This window comes from Panthera tigris, chromosome B3, assembly GCF_018350195.1.
Source record: "Panthera tigris isolate Pti1 chromosome B3, P.tigris_Pti1_mat1.1, whole genome shotgun sequence".
In the NCBI taxonomy this organism is placed as follows: domain Eukaryota; kingdom Metazoa; phylum Chordata; class Mammalia; order Carnivora; family Felidae; genus Panthera; species Panthera tigris.
In genome coordinates, this window is record NC_056665.1 from 131,015,478 (window position 1) to 131,026,544 (window position 11,067).

Genomic DNA, 11,067 nt, shown 5'->3' on the forward strand with positions numbered 1-11,067 from the left:
ACAGGATTTGCAGGCCCCTCAGACATGGGCAGAGCTGGGAGCTGGGTGCACACTCCTCCAGCCCCTATACACTTCTTCCTCTCACTCACTTCCTCTCACTCACCTGCTCTCAATGCCAAGGGAAGAAAACAATTTCTATCTAAAAAAAACAACCAGAAGTTTCTACCGCTTCTGCTTTCTGGGAAGTAGCGTGATCCATCTCCCCATAGACAGTTTTTCTGTTGAGATATCAGTTTGATGGGCCCTTGGGATGTGAGACGTGAGCTGGTCTGGATGGGTGAGGATTAAGCCAAACAAAGCTAAATTACTTTGCTCAATAAAGCAACCAGAATCTTGGAGCTGTCTGCAGATGCCGCAGTGAAGGGCCTGGGATCTTGGAAGAAATGGGGAGGTAGTAATAAGGTTAGTTAGCAGCAATGGTGGGGGAGACCTAGGGAGAGAGGAGACCTATAAAAATAGCCCCGCAGCCAGGGATGGCTAATGAATCATGTCACATACTAGTCCATGCGGTGCTAAAATCTCTCCCACTAACCCCAAGCCTTCAGGTACACAGAAAAGTAGCACTGTTTCATTCTGGGGTGACCGGGGCAAAAAAAAAAAAAAAAGAGAGAAGAAAAAAAACAGTTAAAAGATACTAAGGAAAGTGAAAGAAAGAATGTGGCCAGATCAGGAAAAATGGAGAAAGGAAAGAGCTAGAGAAACTCCAGGCTTACGGAAAATCCTTAGATGGGCTTGGGAAGGCACTAGACCCTGGAATGGGGGTGATGTGGTCACCAGAGGAGAGAGTCCTTGACCTGGGAAGCAGGATGACCCAGGGCCTGAGTTACAAAGAAGCAGACTCAGGGTCGGCTCTCTCCCCACCTGTCTCACCGGGACCTTCTCTCACCACATCACCTCTTCTGCCTCAGGGCAGCCAGTTATGCTCAAGCTTAGCCAGAGGGCTGCTCTGGTCACCCCATTTCTCCCAACCCAAGTTCGCTTCCCTGGTGGGCACTAGCACTTGACCTCCTTCCTTTCCTCACATCCTCCTTCTCTGGGGCACGTCCATCAGGATCCTGAGCTGGACTTTCCAGTCTCGTGGGAGAATATACCCTCTTTCCCCTTCCTCCATCATTCCACAATGCCCCATAACCAATCAGAACCGGAGCAGAAAACCCGGAGGGCTCATCTCCACAGCTTTCCTGTTCTCTGGAATTCGATCATGAAGACATTGACATGAACATTGTATCTTCCCCCAGACTTAGTAAATGGTGAAAACACAAAAGAAGGTCAATCATAAAATGTCTAATGACAATTTTCTTTTAAAGTTTGTGGGGAAACGTTACAGAAACTATCATCTGTTTTAGTCATTCTAAAGCTCCATCCCAAATATTTGGCAGTGAGGCTGCTAGTGACTGCAGAGGACCAACTGAGACTGAAAGTCACCAATCCAAAGCCCTTTTTATTACTTTTTCACAGGAAATATATACTACTTTTATTTCTGAAGTCTTGATACATTTTTTCACTAGCCTACGTAGCTGCTATATTCTGAATTAGTCCCCTAAGGTTGTCGTTATTTCTAAATATTCTGATCCACTTCTGCAGAGGAGATCCCACGGGATTCAGGGCAGAAAATATGGTAATAAGTGTCAGAAAAAACTGAAAGCCAACGTTGCTATGCGTAAAATCTGATTTTTGTCTCCAGAATGTCCATTTGCTTCTCTCAACCCCACAGCACCGCATACTATTTTTACTTCCTTAGTCAGGACACAGAAGCAATATGAGAGTGTGCAAAAACCACAAACTTTCTGGGGCCAGAAAGACTGGGACTTTGCCACTTACTACCTAGGACAAGCCCATAGATTTTTCTCTGGACATCGGTTTGTGCGTCTGTAAAATGGAAATAAGTTTTCTACCTGGCCAAGTTCTTACAAGAGTTCAATTATATAATTCATGTGAAAGAGCACAGCTGAGTGTGAAGCTGAGAGTGGGTCCTCAGTGAAAGTGACTGCCCACCACCTTTCTCCTTCCTTTCAGCTGTCCAGACTGCTTCCCTTTATCCTTTGACATGAGCATCATTTCTCGATTTGGGGGAGAGAGTGGGTAGGAATCAGCTTTGCTTTTCTCTTTTTGTGTCCACAATGTCACATTCACCTCCACCCTTGGATACCAGTGTAAGCAGATGACTCCAGACCTCCTTATCTTCTAGCAAATGGGAAGGTGTGGGTGTCAACATCCAGCAATACGTCCTATAACACTTGGGACCCCATGAGTTCTGATGTCAGTGGAGTTTCCTGGCTTCAAGCCACCGTGAGGCTTTGTCTGTCTCAGCTGAGCTGGATCAGTATCTCCTCCTGGAAGGAGAGTGAGTTCACCAAAATACCAAATCCTTTCTTTAATCATCTGGCAGTAAGCCTTCTGGTGGGCCAAGGGGGAACACAGCTTTAGACCTTTGTGCCACCTTGAGAAATTTAAGAGGTCGTGAAAACTGGGAGAGTGAAACTGTGTAAGTCAACCAATCACACAATGGAGGAATCCTGGACTGGGTTTGTCTTAGGTGAACATGTCACAAATTAACATCAGAAAGGAAATGCTCTGTGCAGGGAGCGCAAGTAAGTCAAGTCTGCAAGTATTAATTGAACACTGGCTTTTTCTTGGGCCCAGGTGGGTATGAAAATGAAACAAGTGTCCGTCCTTGTGGAGTTCCTATCTTTCCTAAGGCGGAAGCCCGGGAACCCAAGGGACAGCGGGAAGCTGGGAAGCTGGGGCTCCAGGCAGGGGCAAGGCCTAGGACAGGCTGCCAACTAGGCCCGGGAGCAAAGAGCTGACCCCAAAGATGATGGAGACCCACAGGGGAAAGCAGCAGCCAGAAGCACCACTTGCTGCTTTAGAAGCCATGTGAAGATCAGGAACTCCGCTACTAGCCGTCAGGTTCACATTTTAGGGGAGTGGAGAACACATGTCCGTAGTTGTTCTCTGTAACACCAATCCCATGACCTTCAGAAAATAAGGGAGAGGCAATTTTTCTGACTCCTTTTAACCAGGAAGAGTTTCTGGAGGGAATAGAAGCGTAGGTGTCCCCCACCTAAAGCTTTGAGTGGAGAGCATTCCAAATTGGGTAAACTGACGTCTGGATGATTCAGATGATGCCCATGTTGTCAAAGTCAGCAGGTTAACCACAGTTAACCATCTGCCTGTACTTTGGTCCATTGTGAGTCCAGAAAACCCCACTTGAACAGCTCTTGCTCCAATGTGTTCAGGCAGTAGGGAAGGAGGTCTGGCCTTGCCCCCACCCCCGGAAGTACCGCTATTAGATGTGACGTTGGGGCGTCTCTGTACATCTCTAAGATCAGAAGAGTACACCAGAGAAATAGGAAGCTCTCTTTTATTCCCAACGTTTATTATCTGTCTGCATTTGCATGGGGGAAAGTACAGCTGGAGAGCGATTCACACTCACAGAAATAGTTATCGGCAAGTACTGTCCATTAAGAAAAGGGGTGAGGAGGAAGCAGTAAGGAGAGGACCCCAAGTGCTCTGCTAGAGGGGAAGGCCGCCAGCAGAGGCCTGGATACAGGAGGTAGGGAGCATCTCAAATGCAGATACTAATTTCTTACACCCACTGAATACCGGTGCTCACAAGAAGGGGAGAGTTTGAGGTTGTCAACACTTGGAAGACAGAAAAGAATTTCCCTCTCCCTAAACCCAAAGGGCCTCTAGTTTTCTTGACTGGGCCTCTGGATTCTTCTCTTCCTCCATTATCTATAGTGATTGTCTATGCTCTCAACATTAATTCCCTCCTCCCTCACTCCCTTAGAGTATAGAGGCCCTAGCCATCCATCCATATAGGACAATCCATTCATCTTGTCAAGAGCTATTCCCCATCCTACCCATAGCAAGCACCACCACAAGACTTGACAGGGTTGCCGGGGTGGGGGGGGGAGTAGCCCTATGTTCCCGCTCTTATAAGGGAGCCTCTGCTAGTAAGGTTTCCCAATTAACTGCCCCTATGCCCACCTTTCCCAAAGAAGGCAGAAATTCCTTATGGAAGTGTGTGGTCCTTTATAGGTTTGCGTCTGGCAGGACATATAGGTATGTTCTACATACAGGTTAGGTATGTTAGTCCATTACACTGGGCAGCTACTTTGCATAAGGACTCAGTACCAGGCACTACTGGGAACACTAGGAAATAAATAGCATGGCCCTGTTTATTAGAGTCTTACAGTTTAGCTCTGCAGATTTACACTGGGTTATGAAATACTCATGGGCAAATTTGCCCCTACACAAATTGTTTCCAAAGACACCCACAAAAATTTAAGAGGCATGTAAAATTATATATGGCTTAAGTAACTACAAAGTAGTGTTGAGCATATATTATAGAAAATCAAGGAGAGAGAGGAGGGAAGGAGGGATAGGAGAAGAGGAGACTTTTGCTTCCAGCTCCATGTTTCTGAATCTGGTTTCTTTCTTCATCAGCTCACACTATTGCCATATTTTGTGCCTTATTCCCTTTCTGCCTGCCCACATGCATCCTATTACATTTTCATTGTAATTGGAGACTACAGTTGAAGCGAAGGGTACAAGTCTTTCTGAGGACAAAAGAGAGAAAACACGGAGATTCTAATTCATTTTGTGGCCAGCCATGGCCGATTCAAAAGATGTAGAATCCATTCCCACCTTTATGACTTCAGTGTGATTTGTGAGGCTTTTAAGTGGCTTCTGTGAAAAGCAAAAGAAATATATTCTAAAGCTTTTTTTTTTTTTTGTCAACTTATGGGAAATCTGACTTGTACATGGAAAAAGGTTATTGCTCTTCTTGGGGATGTGTCCCTACACATAGGCATATAACCAAGTATGCACAGATAAACACGCAATCAAGCCTCTGAGGAATACCAGCCAAGAGACTCCCACTTGTGGCAGTAAGCTTCATGAGCTGGGAAGTCCAGAAGGCTGCATGACTACACGGAGGACTGAATCTTGAGTAAGGATGGGTGGAATTTACAAGGGGAAGAAAAAAGAAGGAGGGTCCTATTGGAGGAGGAAGCCTGTCAAGGATTTCCCCAGACCCATAGGAGCTAGTCTCCCCGGTATGAATGGACCCATGGATTGCAAGATTATTGTAGGGAAGCATCATGAAATAAGAGCGGGCAGGGGCGGGGTCATGATGTGCCGGGCCATGTACTTTGAAGTTCTCCACTGGGAAGTTAGCAACCACATTCGTGTGTCCAGCTGGGGAGATTCATGATACCAGCTCTGCTTCTGGAAGGTTATCTGGCATATCCTAAAAGTCATAAAGTCGCAAACTTTCAGATCACCTATATAAGCCATCGTCCAAAATAAACGCGGGCAACAAGAAGGGCGGCTCATTTTTACAAACCGAGGTAGGGAAGAACGAATGCTTTTTCTCCTCAGCTAGTTTGTCTCCCTACTCCGTATCAACTTACATAATTTAGGCTTTGCATATGCATCCATCAGGTACTTCAAGAAGCAGATGGAAAGCAGATGGAGGTTGAGACATCTGAGAATCTTGGTAACAAGAAAACGTCTGGAGCCCCAAATCATTTCCAAAAATGATAGATGGAGTCAAGTGTATGCAACTTTACATGTGTAGTCATAACAAGTTACAAAAACAAGAAACCAAATTGCCATTCAGTCATATGATTTCCCAGGAGAAATGAATTTAGTGAAATGCAATGCTCCTGGGACTAAGAGGCTTTTTTTCTCTTCTTGTTCCTCATTTTAATTAGACCCATACCTATTGTTATCCCCATGTCTTGGAGAAATCTAAACTGCATAGGGTGCAGCCATGAAACATCATAGCAAAGGGTATTTATTAATGTGAGAAAATGTAATGCATTGCTAAATGCAAAGGCAGGCAAAGTATGTTACCACGGTAACATTTTTATTAAAACAATATAGGGGCACCTGGGTGGCTCAGTCAGTTAAGCATCTGACTTTGGCTCAAGTCATAATCTCACAGTTCGTGGGTTCGAGCCCCACGTCAGGCTCTGTGCTGACAGCTCAGAGCCCGCTTCAGATTCTATGTCTCTCTGCCCCTCGCCCACTTGTGCTCTGTCTCTGTCTCTCTCAAAAAAAAACATTAACAAAAAATTTTTAAAAACAATATAAATATTATATGTGTTATATGTATTTGTAGATAAATCTGGGAGAGGGAGAAGCTAAATATAAACTAAAATATATTATTTTTGCACAGACATGACTGCAGGTGTTTTGTTACTTTTCTTCCCCCTGATGCTACTCAAATTTAATATTGAGCATGTGTTTTTAAACTAATGAAGAACTGTTCTTTCTTGAAATTGTGTAAGTATGTGTGATAAGATAAGACCTGAGGTTTGTAATTTTGATTTGTGGAGATTCCTCAGTCTTTTGCCCTTCTCTTTGTAAGCAATTTGACAATAGAGAGAGATAAAAGAAGTCCCTCATTGATTTAAACCTGTTACCAGTCCCCCATTACTGCCAGTGTGGGCATTTGAGGGAACATGTCTCTGAGAGACAAAGAATCCAGGTATATTTGCACGTAATTCAACTCATCAACCTGGAGTGGAGAGGGGAGTGATGGATGCCCATGAAATGAACATGGATGTTTCAAAAGGATGACAAATGATCGTTCAAAATTTTCAATCCAAGGTTTTTGTATGTGTTCACATACCCCCAAACACTTAGTCACTAACAAGGACTATCTGAGTTTATGGCCACCAAAGTGATGTGGGTTTCATTTAAGAGACGGATCACTGTGTCCTCACCCTCTGAATCATAAGCGTCACAATCAGTGCATCTCACCACATTACAGTGCAGTACAGAAGAGAAAGGCTTATTGCTGAAAGACTGTTCTAGTTCCATCCCAGGTCATCACTCACCCAAGCCTCAGGAGGAGACCACAGACAGATAATGCCCTGCCTATAGCCAGAATGCCACAAAACACACTAATGTTATTTCTCTTAATAGTTTCCCGACACTGCTGTCCAAAATGAATGTGCTAATATGTAATTAATAAGAGTTATCAAAACAGGTTTATCCTTCATATCCTGAAAACCCATTGGTAATTACCATTCTTAGGCTGCATTTGGCATCTATAAATCTTAGGATGGAAGCCAGAGCTGTCATATATTTTTTCTACCTACATGTTTTTCTTTTCTCAGAATGGAGTGACATCCAAGCACTTCACAAGAGATTGGCAGCAAGATGGCAGACTGGGACACCAAGCAGATGGGACAAATTCCCATAATTCCAGTACCTCCAAGAGAGCTTTCTGTTGTCCTTCAACAGATTTCCAATGGTCCCCATTTCTCTCCCTCTCTGAACTAAAAAAAAACAAAAACAAAAACCAAAGACCAACAGGCTCTGAAGCAGACTAACTCTGGCAGTCATGAATCAGACAGGGTGAAAGAAAAAAAATGCTATCTGGGCCAATGGGTTTCTAACATGCCATCTCAGTCAGCACTTTCTGTGCTTTAACATGTGTATGAATCACCTGAGTATATATATATTCATAAAATGCATATTCTTAGGTCTGGGCTGGGGTTAGGATTGGGGATTTCTAAGGAACTCCTACACAATGTCCCCGACGTGACTGGACCATGGTCTATATTTTGGATAGCAAGAACCTTGACCATTCTGGCCTTGGCATCTTCTGGGTCCTATTGATTGAAAAAACTCACTAAAGTCAAATTTGCCTGATGGTGGTCCAACGTAAGCAAAATTTAACGTGGTGGTAAAGAGCTCACCCCTGACCAGGGTATATTATGAAGGAATTCCAGTACTTTCATGCCCTGAATATTCAGCAAAATGTGGAAGGAAAAGGGAAGAGAGCACAAGAGAGACAGGAAGTGACATATAGTAGAGGGCATATCCCAGGTCCTTCCAGAAGCTAAAAGGGCTAAAAAAAAAAAATTAGATTCCATATTCTCACCATATTGAAACCAAAAGAAAACCAGGTACCAAAACCACTCCAGAAACAGAACCAGAACAAAACTAAAACAGAGCCATTGATTTTTTTCAAACTACTTTCTCTTGGAATCCAAAATGTTGGGAAAAAGAGGAAGGGTTTTCAGGAGGAGAAAAGGAGATTATATTGCCAATGCCTCTGTAGTTGATTAATGCCTGCTGAAGGCATTAGGAAACCAGTAACTAGACTCTCTCTGCATTCAACACTAAAAATGCAATTATAAACCACAGGGCAGATTCATTCAACAGGTCACAGTAACAAGACTCCTTTGTTCCTAATTTCTAGTGTTATATGATTACAGGACATACATGAATTAAGGATGCCTAGGGAGGATACATTTACTTCCTTTCTAATGAAGTATTTGCACCTACTCTTGAACCTATCAAAGATGCCCATTCCTTTGTAATATCTACTTAAATAAAATAGATAAAAGTATACAGGTATGCTCAGATACCCTTACACCATAGCTCATCAAGGTTACAAGAGATCATACCCCACACTCTCAGACCACAGTGAACACTGAGGCCCACATGACTTGTCCTTCCAGTTGAGGGAACATTCTACCATACCAGAAAGGGAAAGTTATTTATGGAAGAATCACAGAAGCTCCATGGTGTCTGGATTTGGATTCCACTTGGCCCAAATTCAGAACTCATTTACAATTCCTCTGCCTTCTCAATTTGCAAGCTTTGAGGAAAGAGCAAACGGCCAAAAGGGGAAATTTTAGCAAAAACATATACTTCCTCTGCAGTGACTGCTTACAGGAAACAGCAGATTCCCTGAAAAAAGTGCAGAACCTGAGAATCCAGCAACGAATCACAGTCCCAGCGACAGGATGGGGGTCAAACCACACAACAACAACTCTATGACAGGTAAGAAGCCAACTTCTGTCACCTAGGTGAAAGATTGTGCTTGCCCTTGAAGGATATTCTTTCTGTTGTCCCAGACAACCATAGCCAGAAGCAAAATCTTGGACCTGCCCAGCTGGACAAGAACCTAAGAATTAAGATAAAGGAAAATATCCTCACATATGAAAAGTCTGTAAACTTCCTGTAATTGTCAGGGTGACCTTTTTTAAAAGTTACTCAATGTTATAAAAGGAAGAGAAGAGAGAAAGACAAAGGGACTCATACTCAGAATCCCTAAATGCAAGGGGGAAAGGAAAGTGTTTTGAACGCCCTTGCCCCTCACTACCAAAGATTTCTTGGACAAGTGGATTTCTCCATTAAGGTGCAGACAAGTGTGGTTATGGTACTGGCTTGAACAATAAGCAAGCTTAATAAAGGTATGCTGGAAAAGCCTGAACTCTATCCCTCCAACAGCCAGACCCTCTGTGTGGGCCTTGCCAACCCCTAAAATGTTTGAAATGTTTGAAATGTTAAATCCCAAGTTCTGGCCGCCATCTCCCACTGTCCATCCAACTCTTAATTCTTCCCTGGTCTATACCAGCTCTTCAGTCTCATTGACCCTGTACTCCTCTTCTTCCCTCCCAGCCACACCTCTCTCGGTGGCTTCTCTTCCTATTCTGGAAAGACTCATAGTGAGATTCACAGTGAATCCTTCCCAACCCCTCCTGACATCCGCAATGCCCTAGCCCCTTCTTATCTTCCAGCCCCACCACTGTCCCGTATCCAACTTTGGACCAGTCCAAACATTCTCCCCCTCTTTGCTTCCTACCCCTGTGCTGTTGAGCACTGCTTGAGAAAGTCACCATCCAGGATCTGCAGCTTCTCTTGGGATCTCAGTGTCCCAGGCAACCTTTTCATATCCCACCACAGCTATTCCAAACCCTCATCACTTTTACCAAATCCCCATCACATCCCCAGCTTCCTGCCCTCAGCAGACATTCTGTCTTCCTACTTCAGAGAAGGAAAGTAAAGCCCTCAAAAGGGTCAGGCAAGATTCCCTGCACCTATGAATGTATCCAAATCCGCGTCCACCCTCACTCCATTTCCTTCAAGGAATGTAATCTATCCTCATGTTTGAGGCTAGCCCACCACCAAAGCTCTCCACATCCAGCCTCTCTCCCCTTTTTCTGACCCGAGACCCTGCCTCTCCCCAGAGCTTCCTCTCTCCTGGTATTCTCAAACTCTCTCAACAGGTACCCTCTGTACAGCTTTAAACTGTGCCCAGTGCTGCTATCCACACTTGTGGAAAAAGCAAAGTTCCCACTGGTCTTCCACCTTCCCATGCAACTGCTTCATCTTCTCCACCAAGTTTGCCAAAGAAATCACCTCTGCTTACCCCTTTAACTGCCCCTTTTAGCTCACTGCAACCAAGCCCCTCTCTCCTCTACCACTGAAAATGTTCTGGCAAAGGTTACAGGTCACTTCTTAAATGACAAGCCCGGGCTCAGTGGACACTTTTCAGACCTCACACGAATGCTTTATTTACTACTTCTTTCTCAAAAATCTCCCACCCTGTTCTAGCCCTAGCTCTGGTTTCTGCGTCTCTCCCCCTACCCCTACTTTACTAACTCCTGCTGGTTTTGCTTCTTCCTTTGGTGTGACTTAAGGTTCTAGTCTTTCTTTCTCCTCATGCTTGGGTAGAAGGCTCTTACCCATTCTCATGGCCTTATCTCATGGATGGACAGATGGACCCCAGAGCAACCAATCCTTTTCTAGCCATCTCTGGATCCAAGTTTTCTAAAGAATGCACAGGTATTTCATTGCCTGACTGATCCTTTCCCACAACTTCCAAGTCACAAGGAGGGAACCACTAAGTCTCAAGAAGTTAGGAAGGTTGAAGATGTAAGAGAGGAGGAAAGAACGGGAAAATCAGAAAAGAACAGGATTGTTGAGGGCACAAGTACAGGGCTTAGCTTTGGAAATAAGCCATTCTTCTAGGAAGAAAACCTGTATTTATTGAGAGCCTACAAGTGCCAACAAGTATGAAGGATTTGCATATAATAGCTCCATTTAAGCTCACAGTAATCTTGTGAGACAAAGATTATCATTCCTGTTTTCCAGAAGAGGAAATACATGCCAAACAAGATTAATTTGCCTAAGGTCACAAAGCTAGTAAGTGCCAAAGTCAAGACTGAAGCCCAAACCAGCTCACTCCAAAGACCTTGTCCCTAAGTCATGAGAGAAATAAACGCAAGGAGAGAAGAGAAATGGCAAGGT

The 11,067-nt window shown here is 44.1% G+C and overlaps 1 protein-coding gene across 2 annotated transcripts in view; it reads left to right on the plus strand.

Moving 5' to 3' along the window:
* GPR65 (G protein-coupled receptor 65) overlaps positions 1–8,769 on the plus strand; it is a 127,380-nt gene extending 118,611 nt beyond the window's left edge. Inside the window, exon 6 of one of the 2 annotated variants that reach the window (XR_006219032.1) lies at positions 7,137–7,170. The gene's annotated coding sequence lies outside the window, so the exon portion shown is untranslated. Of the gene's footprint in view, positions 1–7,136; positions 7,171–8,693 lie in introns of those variants that run through there. The other variant, XR_006219035.1, reaches the window with a different exon arrangement.
* Positions 8,770–11,067: the final 2,298 nt, after the last annotated feature.